Source organism: Rattus norvegicus, chromosome 3 (assembly GCF_021556685.1).
Source record: "Rattus norvegicus strain SHRSP/BbbUtx chromosome 3, alternate assembly SHRSP_T2T, whole genome shotgun sequence".
Lineage (NCBI taxonomy): Eukaryota > Metazoa > Chordata > Mammalia > Rodentia > Muridae > Rattus > Rattus norvegicus.
Window position 1 is genome coordinate 125,420,391 of NC_141536.1, and position 20,199 is coordinate 125,440,589.

General features: G+C 40.7%; 1 long non-coding RNA gene across 2 annotated transcripts in view; it reads left to right on the plus strand.

Annotated features, from left to right (window-relative positions):
• LOC120101704 (uncharacterized) overlaps positions 1-20,199 on the plus strand; it is a 107,988-nt gene that overhangs the window by 74,315 nt on the left and 13,474 nt on the right. Inside the window, exons 2-4 of one of the 2 annotated variants that reach the window (XR_015683843.1) lie at positions 8,134-8,274; positions 10,275-10,509; positions 12,952-13,213. This is a non-coding gene — a long non-coding RNA (uncharacterized LOC120101704). The remainder of the gene's footprint in view (positions 1-8,133; positions 8,275-10,274; positions 10,510-12,951; positions 13,214-20,199) is intronic. The other variant, XR_015683844.1, reaches the window with a different exon arrangement.

Sequence of the window (20,199 nt, forward strand, 5' to 3'; positions counted from 1 at the left end):
TGGAGGGTGAGACTGTCACAGGAGTATGAGGAAGTTGGAAAGATCAGCATTAGAGAAGCTAATGGTGAACTTAGCTTAAAGAACTAAATTAAAGAACTAAAGTTCTGTCAGGTAGGCTAGAGATACTGAGAGGATCGATGAGAGCTCTGGGTTAGAGATAGATCCCAAGCTCCCAACCCAGACTGCAGTTCAGACAGTGTGTTTTATGTCAAGTTGACACAAGCTAAAGCTATCTGAAAGGTGGGGCCTCAACTAAGAAAATGCCTCCAAATGGACCTTGGGAACTTGTTTGGAGGTTAAGCAGGGCACTGCAGCTACTGGTATACTATTGACTGGAGACTGGTCCTCCTATATTCTGTGAATGGCCTCCCTTTGCCCAATGAATATATGGGCAACACAAGTTGTACTGGTGTGTGTCTATGTATTATAATTTTTACTGGAGGGAGGGCACAAGGGTAAAAGGGTGTGCCAGGGAGAAATGGAAAGCTAGTGTAATTGGAGTGTATTGTATGAAATTCACAAATAATTAGAAAAAATATTATGTTGGGAGGGAGAGAGAGAGAGAGAGAGAGAGAGAGAGAGAGAGAGAGAGAGAAGAAAAAAAGAAAAAGAAGGAGAAGGAGAAGAGAGGAGAGGAGAGAAGAGGAGAGGGGAGGGGAGAGGAGAGGAACACTTTCATAAGATTGGGTTGTAGGCAAGGATGTAGAACATTTTCTTAATTAATTATTGATGGGGACTGCCCAGCCCACTGTGAGTGATACCATCCCTGAGCTGGTGTTTTTAGATTCTATAAGAAAGCCAGTTGAGCAAGCCATGTAAGGCAAGACTAAGCCTGTAAACAGTACTCCTCTGTGGCCTCTGAATCAGCTCCTGCCTCTAGGTTCCTGCTCTGTTTGAGTTCCTGTTCTGACCTCTTTTACTGCTCTAAGATTAGTCTAGAGGTCAGCAAAGAGCTGACTCTGTAATATATTTTAAGAACATGAGCCAGGTTTGAGCATCTGTTTCTCTTAGACCATTATGAGAGAGAGAATTGAGAACTGGGTGTATTGGTACACACCTGTAATCCTAGCACTTGGGAGGAGGAGGCAAGAGAACCACAGGTTCAAGGCCATCTTGAGTTACACAAGTAATTTCCAAGTGAAGAAAATGGGGGGGGGGGTGAGGCATGCAGGAGGAAGAAGAGAAGGAGAACCTCAAAACAGAGAGAAGGAACTTCCTTAAAAGCCACTCCTCTTGTCATAAAACACTACACATAATGTAAATTGAGATGGATCTCAGGCTCCCAGGATGTGAGTTGTGGGTGTCTAGGAGATAAAGCCTTCCAATCTGCTGTGCTAGGGCTGGCTAGGTTACAAGGTGAAGCTGTTCCCTGGTACATCTATATCCATGTAGATGTCTGACACTGTGATGACTGAAAAAATATTTATGGCTCAAGTTCTTAATAAGCACATACCTTTTTCATTACTCTTACTCATCTGCAGATAAGGGCTAGCACAGTTTTCTTCGTAGCTTCTTCTCCCCATGTTGCCCATAAACAGAAATAAGTATAAATTATACCACAGGCTAGTCAATAGGAAGCCTTCTGAACCTGACTTTAATTCATCATGGGTGATAGTTCATTTCACAATGCCCCACAAGACAGGAATAACTTATTTTAATTGGCCATCATTTGTGGTCCACAGCATGGTCTACTTTAGAAATGACACTGCCACTTTATTGTAACTGTATTTTTCTGACTCATGGCTTTCTAACAGAAGGGAATAGATCAATTTTTCATAAATCATAAAAAGTACATTGAAAAATAAAATAGATTCTGAGCCTAGCTCTTTCTAGCTGTCTCACACAATGCCAACAAATAAAAGGCTGTCAAGTTTGGTGACTATCCAGCTACACTTGGAATTCTCCCAAGGAAGATGGCTGACGAGGTGACAGCAGAGAGAAAAGGTCACAGCTTGGGCTTGGAAAAAGGAACAACATGAACCATTTTCCAAAGCTTCTTTGACTCTTTGTTAGTGAGGCCGACAGTCCAGACTCCAGTAGCTGCAGTGAATGAGATGGCTTTGTCCTAAAGGATCTTTGTTCTTCATTAGAAACAGTCACAGGCTGGTCCTGAGCTTTTGGAATGTCCATGTGATGTCTTTAGGGCTCATAGAACTTTCAGAGGCCAGGAAAGCAGCAAAGCTATGCCTGAAGTGTGGACAAAGGAGCATGGCAAGATCTGGCCTCCGATGCTAGCCTCTAAGTAAAATTGCCATTGTAGCAAAGATAAGAAGGCAGGAGTTGATTGGTCTAAATGTAAGGAAAGGAATCATGTTAATTTCACCAAGGGTCATTGTGGTATCTGCATGGTGGCTGGAGCCTATTTATCAGTGTATCCTATAGTGCATTTTCTTTCCTTGTAGGAGGTCATGGACTCAGTTCAAATAGCTGTGCATCCCTATTTAGTAACTACTATGTTCTCCCGTGGAAGACAGACACATTTTAAGATACCTTTAAAAAATGTTAGCTTATATTAAATTATATAAAATGATGGATGACACTGAAGGCAGACATTCTTATCTAGAACTTAAACTACTATTTAAACAAAAAGTGTTTCAATAATGCCCAAGAATTAAACATACATAAACACACACATGTCTCCCAAGAGTACATGTGTGTGTGTGCATATGCGTGTGTGTGTGTGTGTGTGTCCCCAAAAGAGGTATTCAATATATAAACAGAAACTTTTTTTAAGCCGGGCATTCATATATGAAACATGATTCCTCATAAAAGAGGTTAACAAAAGATTTCTTGGCATTGTCTACAAAAGTTAGACTATGAGACAGTAAAACTATTTTGACTCTTCAAAGATTTTAACTGCAATAGTGTTGTCTCTTATTTTCTATGAAATTTCTTAAGGTATACTTAAAAATATTGGATCTTCGGTGATCTTTAGCATTATGTTTCTCTCCCTCCCCCCTTCCTTTTTGTCTTCCTACCTTCCTTCCTTCCTCTCTCTCTCTCTCCCTCCCTTCCTCCCTCCCTCCCTCCCCCCCTCCCTCCCTCCTTCCCTCCCTCCCTCCTCGGTTCCTCCTCCTCCTTCTCTTCTCTTCTCTTCTCTTCTCTTCTCTTCTCTTTTCTCTTCTCTTCTCTTCTCTCCCTCCTTCTCTCTCTCTCTCTCTCTCTCTCTCTCTCTCTCTCTCTCTCTCTCTCTTCTGCAGCATTTCCAAGCAACTCCTTAAACACAAATATTATCTACTGTCAGTTTCCCATAGGAAAATAATGGAAGCATCATTTAAGTGCAAAGATGTGGTGATGTTGTTAGTTTGGAGCTGCTCTTTAGGCATTGGTATAAAACATCTTCACCTGTATCTGTCAAGGTCTATGAATATGCAACGAATTACAGTTGTACAGTTTATTTGTCGTCTGGTATAGTTTAAGTAGACAAAAGTTCAGTGATGGTTTGCATAGGCATGGCCCCCATAAACTCGTGTGTTTGAATGCTTGGCCCATAGGGAGTGACACTAACAGGAGGAGGTATGGCTTGGAGTAGGTGTATAGCCTTGCTGGAGGAAGTGTGTCACTGTGTCACTGTGGGGAGCGGGTGTGGGACCCTCCTGGATTCGACAGTGTTTACCCCCTGCTGAGCCTTGCTGATGCAAGTGAAAGCCTTTGTTCTTTTGAAGGCACATCCTGGCCTTTCTGTTTGGCCATAGTGGGTAACACCTGGGCACCACATCTTTGACCTCAGCTTTTAGTTTTGGTTTCTGTTTTCCTGCTGAGAAGGTAAACACATTTCCATTGTGCTTCCCAGGAGTTGTTCTCCACTCCCCTCCCCCCTCCCCCCTCAACCCCCCAACCTCCCCCAACACCCCCACTGGTGGTTGGGGTATATATACTGTAAACCTCAGTGAAAGCTTTGGCATTCTCTTTCTTGACCTGTATGTTTTTTTCTTAAACCTTGCAGACCTAAGCCCAGTGGTGGCGCAGGCATCGTCAGGTGGCCTGTGAGATCTCAAGTTAATCTCTTCCTGCTGCCTGTAGGTCAAGATTGTAGAGCCCTCAGCTCTTTCTCCACCACCACATCTGCCTGCATGCCACCATGTTTCCTGCCATGAATGTAGTAGAGCAAATCTCTGAGCTGTAAGGCAGCCCCAGTTACATGCTTTTCTTTATGTTAGTTGCGGTGGTCATGATGTCTCTTCACAGCACTAAAATCCTAACTCAAACAAGTTCCTGCAGAGTTATCGACACGGAACTATTTTAAACAGACCCATTCAGTCTCTATTTTCTATTCTCTCAATAATTGGTACTCTTTAGCAATAAATTAGCAGGTTCATGGAACTATACATTATATCTGATTTCTACCTTGTTGGGGTAGCTTTTACCTGTTTCTTTATTTTGTTTTTGATATATTTTCTCTTCTTGTTAGTTTGATTTGGGGGTTGAGGGTGAATATACTGTAGAGCTAACCTTGAACATAGAACCCTGCTTCTGCATTCCAAGTGCTGGACTGACAGTTATGTGCCACCATGTCTAGCTTACATTTAAATTCTGAGTAAGTTTAGCTGTTTGCTGGGGTCTCCTGTTCAAGAACAGCAGTTCTAGAATACTCTTTAGTATTCTGAATTTGTTTATTAGTCTTCCTTATTAAAGCACTCAGAGCTACACTCTGTAAATAAAATGAGTTTGGGTCAGCTTTACCATGTGTGTCTAGTGTTACAATTCCATTTTTAAATATCCTGTAAGCATACCATTAACAAAGTGGATTGCTAAAACACAGACAGGATGACAAGGTGCAATTACCCAGCCAAGGATGTTAGGAGCTGTCTCTGAGAAATTACTGTGATGAAGATGTCTGGAAAGCTTATTGCCTCTAATTTGTACAGTATCCCATCCCAACCCCCATCTGTAGGTTTGAACAGATCTTTAAGGGAGGTTGACATTTAGCTTTAGAATGAAAACATTTTGGGGGTTCTTCTTAACAACCACAGCAAGTTTTTGTAGGTGATTTAGCAAATGTCAAAACTTTTCTTCTAACGATAGACTTGATTTATACAGCCAAGCTGGTATTTGCATCATTCTGATGTCTCATAACTTTGGTGGCTTTCCCAGCATGGCAGCCCCATAACTACTCACCTTCGATTTCCCTCTAGCTCAGGAGAATGACCTTTAACTTCTCCCCAATGTCTTCACATTTCCACAATCCTTGATCTCTAACCTGCTCTGAAGTCTCTCTTCCTCCACCAGTCATGAAGCCAATGGATATGCATTGGCTTTCTTTCCTTTCTCATATCTTCTTACCACACGATCAAAGTTCACCTATCTTCATTATTGCATTGTTGTCATTCAATGATAAAATTAAAATAAGCTAATTCAGCTCCTTTCCAGTAAAATAGGACATTTATTGTATGTCTATTGCATGAGAGACCTAGCTTAGGGATGGTGAGGAGAGTGATCTCAGCCAGCTAACCTGGAATATTCAACTCAGTGGTTAAACCAAGAAAGACCATTCCTCAAAACAAGGAATAAGGAAAGAAAGAACTTCCAAAATAGTTGTCCTTTGACTTACACAAGCACTCTATAGCATGGGTCCTTGGCTTTACATTTTTAGTATTAAAAAAAGTCCCCCCTTCTCTGCCTCTCTCTGTTTCTATGTCTCCGTCTCCCTCTGTCTCTCTATCTCTCTCTGTCTCTCTATCTCAGTCTCTGTCTCTGACTCTGTCTCTCTCTCACTCTCTCCCACTCTCCCTCTCCAAACAAATACATAATCCATCTGTATATAATTCTTATTTGCCCATTTGTGTCAGCTTCCATTTCTTGCAATAAGAACACCCAGACTTACATGGATGATCTTTTCTTTTGCTTAATGCCTATCATTTCACTGTTGTCAAGCACCTCACCAGGAAAATCTGTCCTGTATCCAGGCTAGCCAATTAGAACCTAGTATTCCTCTGGCCTCAGTGATCCAGTTAAAATGATCACATAGCTTCATGAGAACCAGCCAGACCTGAGGCTGATGGTGAATAAAGCCTAATTTTCCTTATTGGATTTGAGGAAAACTTAACCTTAATTTTATAGCCAATTGTGGGTTTATCCTGCCCGAAACTACTACATGCAAAACTAATGGCAATGGGTTTGTAAAGAAACAGCTGTCAGACTGCAGAGTCATCAGACCAGAGACACAATCTGCCTTTGACTTTCCTTTCATTTTTTTCCTCACAGCAATTTAGCTTTTTTGTCATTTGTAGTGCATTCCTCCCCTCTGCAAATGAGTGCATTGAGATGAAGCCACCTGACTCGGGTTGGTGGAGGGGGTGATGTGGTGCTTCTCTGTCCATTGGTCCAGCAAGTCCCTTTCTCTCAGGATTCTGTCCTTGGAAAATACTCATACTGCTTTCTACCTTTTGGTTCAATTTAGCAGCTTTGGTTTGCAAGGCCACCTCTTTGGCAGATGTGTTCCAAGTCTCTTCCTCCTGTGGGGCTGTCAGTTATGCATTCTAGACAGTTTCAACTGGCACAAACTGCAAATGCTCAAATCTAAGAACCCTTACATTCGGAATAGGAAACTAAATACATCACTTTCTTCACCACCATCTCTCACAAGTTTAAGCCATTAATTAATGCAGAATGGTTTTACATTATCTTCCTCAGAAAATAGAGCTCAGAGGCATTCTAGGTTCCCTTCTCTCCAAACTGAAAAACAATACATTTATTTTATCTTACTATCTCAAAATCATAGGGATATTCTCTATGCAACTGTCTCCTATCTTATACTTCTTAAGATTTTTTAAAATAGAGTTTTAACTGTTTTGCTTTAAACTGTGACATTTCTATTATAAAAGGTGCTTTCTCTCTCTCTCTCTCTCTCTCTCTCTCTCTCTCTCTCTCTCTCTCTCTCTCTGTGTGTGTGTGTGTGTGTGTGTGTGTGTGTGTGTGTGTGTTGTGGCTATGACTTGGATGCTCAAGCTATGGCTTACATGTGACTCTTTAAAACATATCATGTGGGAGTTTACTTCCCAAAGACGTATATCAGTGATATTAAGGGAGTAGAACCTGGATCCTACTGTGGCCTTTGCAGGTACTGCCACTAAAATTGATTAGGTTTAACGTCATTAGACTTGGTTGCCCATTATCCTGTCTTGATGGCTTTATAGGAAAATGACGAGGCTCACACTGTCTGACATTTACACTCTCCATTCATTGCCATGTGCAAAGGATGATCTTGGTTGTCACCTTGAATAGATATGTTATCACCTAAAACCTACACAGCCTGGGCATGCCTGAGAGAGACTTTTGCGTCATTTAAGGTGGGAGAACTATTCTAAATCTATGTCATGGTTTCTGATGACAGACCACAAAACAACACAGTAGGGGGGAAGGAAGCTTTTGCTTTTTGCTCTTATTGGGAAGTTCAACTACCTTGTTGCAGAGCTACTCCATCCCTAGTATTAGGACCTATGCCTTTAGTATTCCAAGGTAGTCTGAAGACCAGCAACACTCTAGGAATTACCCAGAACCTTAATACATGATTGGGACTGTTGTGGCATCCAGTCTCAGGAACTGAATAATTACTAGGTTTTTTGTTTCCACAATGGAAGAAAGCATTATTGGGACTACTGAGACCATAGCCTATAAACTACTCTAATAAATACCTATGTGCTATGTGCCACACTGTAAGTCTGCCACAAAGAGGTCATCACCAAGAGTGTTCCATAAACTGTGCACCTCTTATAACTATGACCCTAAATAAACATCTTTTCTTTATAAAGGTAGTCTTCCTGGAAATTTTCCTTATACTATCAAAACCAGGCTAATAAATCCATATGTATTTATGTTTAGATGTATATACTTTTATCATCTCACTCCATGTCTTAAATTCCTTTTTACGTATGCAAGATTAGATCTAAATAACTCAGAACACATTTTGTGATCTGGCCCTTGAATTTCTTTTATTACTTTTAGTAAATTACCAAATTTATCAAGCTAATTACACTTACTAAAAACACTGTGTTCCAAACTGGAAGGAGAAATGGTATTTTAGGTTTAGATGAACAAAGGAAATAAAGTATTGGTCTGGTCTTTAAAAAAAAAAAAGCAATTAAGTATAGTCAGCATCAAAAGCAGAATGATTGACCACTTGTTCCTACATAGATGGAAGTGGAATCCTGTGGACCACTAAGCCCTCCTTAGGAGCACCACAACAGAGAAAAACAATGTGTACATAATGGAGGGCACACACCAGAAGCTTGAGACACCTAACTGCCTTCAGGAAGCCAAGCCACCCTGGCAGAAGTAAGCTTAGATGCATACAACTCTGACAATTCTCTCTCTCTCTCTCTCTCTCTCTCTCTCTCTCTCTCTCTCTCTCTCTCTCTCTCTTGCTATACCACACATATTATATTGTATAAATTATAAATAAAAAATCTGGAAAATCAAAGTTGTAATGTTTCATATAAAATAGTTTTTCACTCCTTTTAATTTTTTATAGCTATTCTTATTCTATATTTTATGTATTTACATTTTTTTTCTTCTTTTTTACACTCCAGGTTTTATTCCCCTCCTGGTCCACGGTCCACCCTTTGACTATTCCACGTTCCATACCATCCCCCAACTCCCCACCTCATTTCTTTTCCCCCACCCTCAACCCCCACTAGACCTCTAAATTCCCTGGAGCCTGCACTCTCTATTCTCTTTGTAAATTTGGATTGGCAAGGCACCCTTCCACTGAGCCAGGTATCCCATGGGAATCTTGGGATCAAAATGTAGAACAATCAACCCTGAACCAAGCTTCACTTGTTGTCACTCTTCTGCTCTCCAGGTTAAGAAGACCTGGCTAAAAATCAATCCTGAACTTGGAGGTGATGACTCGCTCACCCCTGGGACCGTGCAGGATTCTAGCATGATTCAGTGTTCTTTTGTCACATTCCCAATGCCTGTTTTAATCTTCTCTTCCTCTATCTGGTGAATGGCTACACCTCTTAAAGTGCAGAATAGTTATCCCCTCCTTTATAAGAATACCTGTATCTTTTCACTGTTTTGTCCCCCCCTCTTTTTCTCACACCTTCACTTCCAGAAGACACCAGGAAGGGCTTTCTTTTTTTTTTTTTTTTTGATTTTTTTTAAATTCTTTTTTTTTTTTATTAACTTGAGTATTTCTTATATACATTTCGAGTGTTATTCCCTTTCCCGGTTTCCGGGCAAACATCCCCCTCCCCCCTCCCCTTCCTTAAGGAAGGGCTTTCAACTGAATGTGTTTGCTCTACTCTTGGCATCTCAAGGATATAGGTATACCTGGCACATAGTAGGTATTCACAAATGGTTTTGTTTAAGTGATCGAATGAGATTAGATAGAATAAGCAAAGGTAACAGGTCCAGAGAAAATATATACACTTTTGAGATCCTATTGGGGGATTTGATTGAAAATATATTGCAGAAACAGATTAGAGACATTGGTTTTGACAAATAATGAAACATTGTTCTAAGTGTGAAGTATGTCGAATCTGGTTGAGAAAAAAATTGAAATACTTAAACAAATGCACTACTAAGTTACTACTAAGAGAATATAGTAGAAATATATTTCTTGGTTTAAAAAATGTGCAGTTTAAACCTTAGTTTAAAGTACTGACATTTGACAACATCACATGGTATTGATCGTGGAAATTAGCTTGGTCTATTAGTGAAGATTTATCTACTACAATGAAACCTCAAATTCAATGTCTCCTCACAGTAGAGATTTGATTCTTAGTCAAGCAATGGGAATAGCTGTTGCTGGAATGTCTGTATGTGGTGAGTCAGATACTCTGACTTAATTTATAAGAATTTAGTGTCAGAGCTTCCAGGTAGCTTTGCCACCTTCATTTTGTGATAGGAAACTAAGACGGCATTGAAGTCAGTACAGGACACATGAGCCCTACTGAGCACAGTCAGCTCTTAGTGTGGCCACACTACGTTCCCAGGAGTTAAAAAAAATAAACATAATTGGAAGACAGGAAGTGGTTTAATGATTCCAGGTCACAGTCCTTTCTGCCCTGTGAAAAAAGAAGGAAGAATCTAGAAAGAAAGGAAAGAAAAAGGAGGAAGGGGCAAAGAAAACAGTAATAGAGAAAAAGAAAATCAGATGTGAGTTTATATGAAACAAATGAAACCTAGTAGAAAATAATGCTCCTGGTCCTATTTTTGCCACCATAAGAAGTCTGCCTTGAGATGTGTGGAAATTTATTTAAAAAAAAAAAGCTTTAGCATGATTTTTTCACCTCTGTAAGTGACTTTTCTGTACTCATTCATGTTGACAGGATGATTTAAAATTGGTGATTCTATTCTGACCACCGCAACCACCACCAGCATCATCATTATCATCATCACCAGCAGCAGCAGCAGCATTATATATAATCACTGTCATCATCACATCTTCATTGCAAGTCTAGCATGATATATTTCACTGCACCAGGTAACTGAGTTTCAAGGAGGCATAAAGGCCTTGAGGATCTTAAAGCCAAGTTTGGAAGTCAGAGTAATTACGTTTAGAAGGTAAGGCACAATGCAAGATTATATGTGCTTAGTGCTAAATGAGCAATTGTGACAGCCTAGAGAGATGGGCCTCTGCAAGATAGATGTAATGGACTTTCTTCATCAGAGCGTCAGAGGATATAACAACCACGAAGGCTTTTAAGGGATATAGGTCTCCTTCTTTGTATAAGTATGGTGGCTGCTTTATAAAAATGACCTCCTCCAAGATTATGGAGGACTCTCTCCTTGAGCTTGGTCTGTCCCTAGGACTTGCCTTTCAGTCAGAAAATATGATAGAAGTAGGGTTGTGATAAATCAGATGCAGACTCTAAAAAGACCCTACAAATGCTGGTCAAGCCTCTTGGAGTTTATACTCTACAGAAGGTCAGCAATTGGATAAGAGGGATGCTGCATGGTAGCTTCTGCCAGACACATGGGGTGTCTCTGGGGAAGAGGGATGCCTTGACAGCAGTTAGTCATTACAGTTCAGACACTGGGCATGTGAACACATTAGATATCTTGGATGTCTAGCCAAGTTACTTATTCCTGTGACTCCATCTTCTGCCACTATCTGTCTTACAAGCACAACAGTGAAAACTTCCTGTCTGAATCCAGCCGACCCATGGAACCATTGTTGCATCAATGTGCTAAGCTTTGGAGTAGTGTTGAGAGCATATGATAACCAAAACAATGAGAAACTGAGGCAGCACAGGCTACGGGGCCTCCCTAATGGCAGATTCTATGACAGACACCTACCTTCACTACTGCGCCCTTGTGTCACCTATGCCCTTGAAGCCAGACCTTCTTAAGTTTTAATGGACCTAAGAATCATGTGTTAGGGATGCTACTCTTTCACAGATTCCTGGGCTCCACTTCTCTAGTTATTCTGCTCAAGTGCTTCTGAGGTAGGACCTGTGAGTTTGAACTGCGGACAAGATCCCGGGTGATGGTGAGGCTGTTGATGTGTTAACTGCATTTTGGGTAGCTTACTGAGGCCCACGCCTGAGCTATCTCAGTGCAGGTTATGCAAAGAGCATCTGCTCATTTCCCACTGTACCTCTTCCAAGTTTACTGTTGCTGCATTCCCCGGGTACGTAATTGAAAAGCACAGAGGGACAGGCCTTGTTCACAGTGTGCCCAGTTGTAGCGGAGTCTGGCTTTTGCTTTTCCAGCTTAGGCTGCAGAAGCTCAGATAGTCTGAAATCTAGACACCCTTATCTAGCGGTTTTCTCCAGGTATGACAGTGCTGGTTTCATAACCTGGTTACCAGAAGCAATTAGGGGCATCATCCAGATTTTCAGATCCATTTCCCATGGAGACACATGTTGGGCATCTCCCATGGTGAATTTAATTAGCAGAAAATGTGGCCGAGCCAGTGACTTGCTGTGTAGATAAGAGGCATGGCTGCCGAGTGATAACAGCTCCCCTTTCTTTAGTAATGGCAAGTTCCCCAAAAGGGGTAATGGATCTCAGCCGGACATCAGGTGGGGCTCTGGGCAGCCTGATTTCTTGTAGCCAAGCAGGTCACACATTTGCTTTTTTTTTTTTTTTCAATTGAAAGAACTTACCTCAGCCAAGACACTAGCAAGAAAGAATAACGGGTTGCAAATGACAATGTCAGGCATTTCCCTAGTGTACCGAGGCCCGTGTTGTCCTCTGCAGATGTTTTAGATGAGATAAAGCAATCATATTTACTTCTGGAATTGCTATTGTAGGTTATCTTATGAGTATTTATATCGTATAATCATTGCAAATGTGCTATGGATTTGTTTTAGGTTATCTCTGTATAAAAACACCATATAGACTTCTTTCATTATGTGTGAGTTTAAATATAACCTTGTTAGGCGTTAATGAAAGTCACAGGCAGACATTTGTGAAGCATCAGTGGGTGGATAGACCCCCCTCCTCCTATACAGAATATCCATGTCATCTATTACAATACCCATTAGATAGGATGTGAGAAATTGATAGAATATGTTCCTTGTATTATAATTCTATATGAGGATTAATGGATACATTAAGTGCCATATGGTATAATTTGACATTGACTAAAGCTATCGATAAACAGAGAGTTTTAAGTATTCCCCAGTGTTTCTTATTTGAGATAATTGATTGATGAGAAGAATGTAGTCAGGACTTTCGCAGTAATGGGGCCCAGTGGGTTGTGGTGGGTGGCCACAGTCTTATGGAATTGTCACATCTAAGCAAAGGATTTATCTACAAAGGAGGAAATGTTGGGTGAGTTTGTGAACACTTCTGTACTTTTTTTTAATCATAATATCTATTCATACAGTCAGAAGCAGCAAAATATGAAGAAACTTAACTTTTTAAATCTAGAATATCCAAATTAAAATAGTTTTATTAAGTATATTCTCAATCCTACTTTTAGAATCAAACCCTGCTGGAAAGGGCGTATTTGTTTTAATTTTTATTGACCACCGGTATTCTTCTTCCTTTTTCTAGCCTGCTCACTGGCATTAATCGTCTATTTCTTCTCCATTATTCGGGAAACTGGTACTTTCACCTTTACTTTTCATTGGTTAGAAAGTGATTACATGGACAAAAACCTGCTGAGCTATGGACTTTGAGATCAAAGCTTCAAATAATGGGCACTGGACGATCTCAGGAGCACATGGAAGCCCTGTGGCCAGGCATGCTGGTCATATACAGTAGGTGGAAGCAACGGAAGGTGTCTGTGGATCTCACCTGAGTGTGACAGGGAATGGTAAGTGCAATATGTTATTTAAAGGGAGACTAACTGGCAGCTCCCTCGAGTAGTTGAAGATTTGGGTAATGCACTGCTTCAATTGACATAACTTCCTGATCTGTACACATGAGGAATATTTGAAAAGGTTTTACCTTTACTAGCTGCTGACTAGACTATAGTCGCTGGCAACTGAGCAGAAAGCCTAGCTGCTTGTTAATGCACCTGAGATATACCACGTGCACTCAAGACGGGGAGCTATTGGAGGTGTAGTCAAGAAACATGGCCTTCTCCGATTTCAAGGCTTATCTGTTTTGCTGAACTAATGTGTTTCTATTCTCATCGACATTTTCCATAGTGTTCTGTTTTTGCCCATGTTTTAAAGGCCTGTAAGAACAGCTTAGCGAGATGATGAAAGGAAGGACATTGTCATTTACATGGTGTGGGTGGGGTGGGGGTGCTCTGCGATGCTTCCTGGGAAACGAGCAGGCTGAGCTTCTACATCAGTGGGTACAACAAGGACGAAACTGAATTTGAATCGAGAACCTTCTCAGGAAGGAGGGTACTCACCTTTAGTAGCCACTCTGCTCCTACCCCCACCCCCCAAAGCCATCTAAAATGACCAGAAAATCTAATTTAAAATAGAATCAAGAACTCTAATTTTCTCACATTTAGCACATTTAACTAACATAGATGTTCTGGTTATTTTAATCAAGGAAAAAACCAAATTTGAGGTTTTAGTTTGTTACTACTGGGAAATTTGATTTATCTGTTTTGAGCAGCCATCTGGAGCAAGTTTCCTCATATTACGTGTCAGGCATAGATTTATGCCATAAGATCAAAATCCCTAAATTGCATCCTTTTGAAATTTTAGGCATTATATAATGACAATTCCCAACACCACAATGAAGTGATTACATGGCTTTCAAAAAATGGAAACATTGCACAAGAAAAAGATGACTATGTATAATGAACAAGTTCATTTACTCCAATATAAATGTGTGGTGGATCATGGGATGCATACACAATGAGCTGAAATGAATCTTCTGTCATTAGAAATACAATTATGGAATATTGAAACTTCCAAGTTCTAAGTAAAGTAAATAGGTACATTTTTTTATCCAGTCCAAACCAGATACAATTCATTTGTTAAAGGTTTTCCTTAATTATGCCATAAATAAATCAAGTAACTTGTCATTGATAAATGCAAACATATTAATAATGTGCATGCTCGTGTATGCCTTTTTCAGCAAGAGTTATATTTGTCCTGGTCAGCTCTATGTTTTATGCAAAATCCTCCAGGACATTTTCAGCCTTAATACTGTCACCGTTCTGTACAATTTTGCTATCTTTCTGAAAGCATCATTCTCCGTGTGCTTCCAAGTCTCCCTACAAATTCCAGTTCAGGGGAAAATATCAGAGGTACACAGCCAGACAAAAGGATGACGTAATGGTAATGGAATACCAACTCTGTCTGCGTATGGCACACGAAGTCCCCCTTCTGTTACAATTGAACCAACAGGAGTTGTTCTTCTAAAACTGCTTCTTACTATTTGACCGTAGGTAAATTGCTTAACCTTTTTGTGTGTTCTTTTATAAAACAGAACATCTCTAACATCCTCCTATGGTGTGCTGAGGATTTAATGAGGAACTTGCAGCATTATTCTTGATATAATGGGATGCCCATGATGGGCCAATAATGTTAGTTCCTTTTTTCTGCTTTAATGTTAGTCCCTTTATTTTTCTAACTGAAATCCAGTTTCTTGGTCAATGCAATTAACTTCCCTGTTGTATCAAGATGTTTCAGCTACAAGCAACCAAGTCCACATCCCCACTGTGGGGAATAGTGAGAGTGTGTACTATCTCACTTATTGACAAATCTAGAAATAGGTATATCCAAAGATGCAGCAGTGGCCCACTGATGTCACTGATGTCCCTGCATTGTTACCTTACTAGATTCTTGTTATGATTACAAGCTGGCTGTTAGAGTTTCAGGCATCACATGTAGCCATGGCAACATCCAGCTGAGTAAAAGAACAATGATTCTCTTTTGAATATCTTTTCAGCAAGACCGTTTTCGCTAACCCTACCTAGTCTTTAGATTTGTGATCAGGTTCCATCGGCCAAAATCGGAAGACATTTCCATATCCTTGTTTGAAGAGAACTTTTGGAAAATAACTGGATCTTCTTGCCTTTTTCTTTATATATTTTTTAATGGGGTGGGGGTGGGGTTAGAGAGATAGCTCAGAAGATTAAAGCACTCGAGAAGCCAGCCTGGTCATGTGAGTTTCATCCCTAGAACCTATATAGAGGTGGAAGGAGAGAGCCAACGCTACAATGTTATCCACGGCATGTATGCTAAACACGTAAGCACACACACACACACACACACACACACACACACACACACACACTGAGAGAGAGGGAGAGGGAGGTATAGGGGAGGGGAGAGAGGGAAGGACGGAGGGAGGGAGAGAGAGAGAGAGAGAGAGAGAGAGAGAGAGAGAGAGAGAGAGAGAGAGAGAGAAGAAAATACCTTTCTGAACTTCTTCCAAATTACCAGGTAGGTGTTTTTGTTTTTGTTTTTGTTTTTTTTTCTCACTCAAATTCACTGCAGGGACATGTTTGAGTTTATACAAGAACTTGAGAATTTTTCTTACCCTCAGCTAAAAGCAGGGTATAGCTACCTAAGTGTTCAGAATGGGGTACTAATGATGGATAAAGAGTTGTACAGACAAGTGAGTGATAAAATCCTTTTGTCATCCTGTGACCCAATAAGATATTTGGGATTTGGGAAGGCTGCCAACTGATTGTAAAGACTGCCCCCCCATACTTGTATGAATTCACTTATTCTACAAAGACTCATCACAAATGTGAGCAGGCATTGACTTAGATGCTGGCGACTGATGAGGACGAGACAGTCTCTGACTTTAGAAATTTCTGATATAGAATGCATAACAGAAGCAATTATGCAGAAACCCAGCTTATTGTTCTATTTCAACCACCTGTTCTGTAATATGAGGTGCAGAGAATGAGAGATGCTGCTATGTGTGTATGCAGGGAGGGATTGCCTGGATGTTTCAATGATGATGGTGTGGAAACTGAAGTCAGAGAGGTCAAGAGCAGGAGACATTTCCTAGACACAGGGGAGTAAGAAATCACTCCATTCTCCATCTATATCATACCTAATGTTGACAACAGATGGGAAAAGAGAGGAATCCAAGACCCTTTTCTCTATCTTACAGGGGAACTATATGAGAAATAGGCATGAACTTTTCCCCCAAAGTCATATTAGATGGAAAATTTGGCATAATCATGACATAGTTGGTAGGGAGTCTCAGCCTGCTTTTTCATTGCTTCAAGAAGGCTTCTAGCTATGAGATATGGGGATCACAGTTACAGGTTACATTTAAAAAGGCTCGGTCTTAACTACTCTTCTTCTGTAGAAGCTGCCATGTTGGAAGCAGCAATAACACATTGCTAATTATTTATCTATTAGCCTCTAGGTCATTACTCGCAGATTAAGTCTGATCAGGGCTGGAGAAAGGACAAAATCTTACAAATTGTTCGTGCAGAGTCTAAGAAACCACCCAAGTAGGTTCCCTCTGTGGATATTTGATTTTAGTGTGAGTCAATCCCAAATGCCATGGAAAACATCATTATATCAGAGTCTCGATTTGCCTCTCCTGAAGTCCCATTACAAACTTCTGTCTTTAAAGTCAAAATGTATCTTATTTTTCACATTTATCCAAATCAACACATGTATTCAATGTACCCCTTTGATTTTCGTCTTCATAATCGTTTGCTTTGAAATCCTGTATGAGTTAAGTAAACTTTCACAGATTCAATTTTCATTGTTGGTCACAAGCTTGACTCTGGTTTGGGTGTTCCTGGTTTTAGAAATGTGGTCTCCAATGTAGTGGCACTCAAAGTAGGCCCCATCATAGGTTCTTAAAGTGTACAGACCCTACCTTAATGAGTAGGTATATGGCAGGGTGAATGGGGTTCTTGCAAAAGACAAGGAAATTTGAAAAAGAGGACAGTCCTGAATAGACATGGAATATGTGACTGTTTTACTGTGACTGTGACTGCTTTACATTGGGAACTGTAAAGTAAATAAATTTACCATCACCCATCTTGGGATTCTCTTACAGAAGAGTTCAACAGACCAAGAGAAGGGCCTACTGGAAACAGATATGCAGTGCTACTCATATATTCAAATGAGCTCTATTTAGAATGTGTTTCCTATGTATACTTATTTCTTCTGCTTTATACCTTTAGGCCACATACATTTTTTTTCTAAACCAAAGATCTGGCATTTCCAAGCCTATTAGTCTACCCAGAAATACAAGCTTCACATTAGAAAGAGTTGGGAATTTTATTTTTAAGCTGATGTCCAAGACTTACTCTCTACCAATTTTAATAATAGTCTACAGAGTTTTCCTAATATATCTCCAGATGACTCTTCTTTGCAGCCTAGGTCGAGAACCATTATGTAAGCTGACCTCTACTCAAACATTAGTGAGTATACCAAACTACTGAGTTCCTGGGAAAAATATCAGATTTTGCCTTGGTATATCTGGGATGAAGTCTGAGATCGAAGTTTAATAAGCTCCCAGGTGATATTGTTCTGCTGGTCCATGGTCCCCATCTTGAGGAACATGAGGAACCAAGAAATAAGATTGTCATTCTGGTCATGGAAATTGTTCCCCTCAGACCACTACAATTGGATAATATTCCCACTCTCTGGTAGGATATACCTTTTCTGGTTGTGTATGTAAAAGTTGACTGCCCCTGTATTTTCCCTCTTCTATTTCTTCATGTTATAAATACACAGCAGGAAGGTCTGAGGGCACAGAGGGAGAGCTTATATCCCAATCTGGGTAAGCTATCTCAATAACTACAATGGACTGAGGCTTTGCTGCATGACTGCTGGGTCTGACCAGAAGCTACTGGAGGCATTGGCACCGTGGACTGTTAAGGCTTCTATTCTAGGATATCATCAACTTCTGGTGAAAGCCAACAAGCAGGGACTGCCTGGGTCTCCAGAAACATATCTCAAATGTAATATTCACGGCCTAGAAGTGGTCTGAAGTGGAATTGTTTGTTTGAATTATCCAAAATGCAGTTTCTGTTCAGTAGACATGGGTTGAATCCTAAGAATTCACATCTACTTAGCTCCCAAGTGATGTCCTATCCTTGAGTAGACCTCTTGAAAGTCAACAAGAGAACATTGGCCTTGAGCTTCCCATTCATTTCTTTGACCATTTCAAAGCAGGCTCAGAGATGACTCACTTCTGGGGAATGTACAGAAGAAGACCAACAGAGAATGGAGGAAAAGTTCTTCCCTTTTCCATGGCATGAACATAAAATGGAGAACAGAGCTGAAAGGGACAACTGTGTGGGCACTGAAGGATATTAGGGTACTGAGTATTAGGATGCAGATGCAAGGGATAGGGTGGAGTTCTTAAATAGCTCTGGTTACTTAAAAGAGGCTGAGTGAGGACACCTTATTTCCACCTGTAAACATGCTTTCCCAACTCAATGCTTGGATTCAATGCTTGGATCTACACACTGAATCTTCCAGGATGGACACTTTTACTAGGAAGATGGGGATTTGAGGAGGAAACAGTCATCTTCATCACCAGAAGCACTCCTGAGGCTGCTATGGTTATGGCCACATTGGCATGAAGACAAGCAATGCCTCCAGGTCTTCTCTATGGCTGGCTTGTGACTGCTTTTAGGCCCTACCTTTCAGACAACTCCTCCCTTCTGTTTCAAAATATTAGCCCTCCGATATCCATCTTGGATTGATATGGGTATTGAAGAGATGTTTTGAGATGAAGGCCACAGTCTCTTTCTTTAGGGTTCCTTCCTCTCTGTAGCTCCCAGCATGACAACTAGATTCAGGGTACATATGTGGAATAGGAGGAAGGGATCCAAAAAGAATTTCTTTGGGACCCTGTCCTCTTCTAGATGATTTTGGAACTACCTCTGTTCCTACCATCGTTGGTCACTGACTCTGCCCCAGCATCCTCTGATTGTGTCTGAATCCTGGATATGCTTTCTTTCTTTCTTTTTTTTCTTTTTAGCATTTTTTCATCTTTATTAACTTGGGTATTTCTTATTTACATTTCGATTGTTATTCCCTTTCCCAGTTTAAGAGCACCAGTGGAAGGGGAAGCCCTTGGTCCTGCCAAGACTGAACCCCCAGTGAATGTGATTGTTGGGAGGAGGGCGGTAATGGAGGGAGGATGGGGAGGGGAACACCCATAGAGAATGGGAGGGGGAGGGTTAGGGGGGGACGTTGGCCTGGATATGCTTTCTATTTGTGATGTTTGCGGTCTTCCTTTTTCAATGGCGGTGACAAAGGGTGATTGCTGTATAAGGTGAGAAGTCTTAAAGATTGTTCTCGAGCTGGAGAAATTGCTCAGTGGTTAAGAGCCCTTACTACTCTTGCAGAAGACTCAAATTTGGTTCCCAGCACATGGTGACCTCACAACCACCCATAACTCCAGTCCCAGGGTATCCTACACCCTCTTCTGGCTTCCAGTGTCAAAAGGAACTCACATACATACATGCAGGCACCCACACATACATCTGAAATAAAAACAAACCAACCAAAACAAAGCAAAAAATCTCAAACCAAACCAAAACAACAACAATGAAACCACCAAAATCAACCAACCAATCAAACAAACAAACAAAACCACACCAAAAACCCTTCTTTTGTGCCATAGGTAGGGTCCTTGAACAAAGCTGAATTAGGAGCTCCTGATTATTTTTGCCAGTACATGGCCTGGCTGCTGTAAACAAACATCTCAGTGGATTATCTTCTGAGAAGTCCCAATAGGAAGTTGTATGTTTGTTTCCCTGGATGGCAGACTTCCTGGGTTTCTTCTCATTAACCTAAGCACAGGAAGCCTCATTTCCCTTGCTATGGTTTAGAAAATGCCCAGAAAGCCACTTCCTTTTCACTCTCAAATCCTCCAGATTCTCCAGCATTT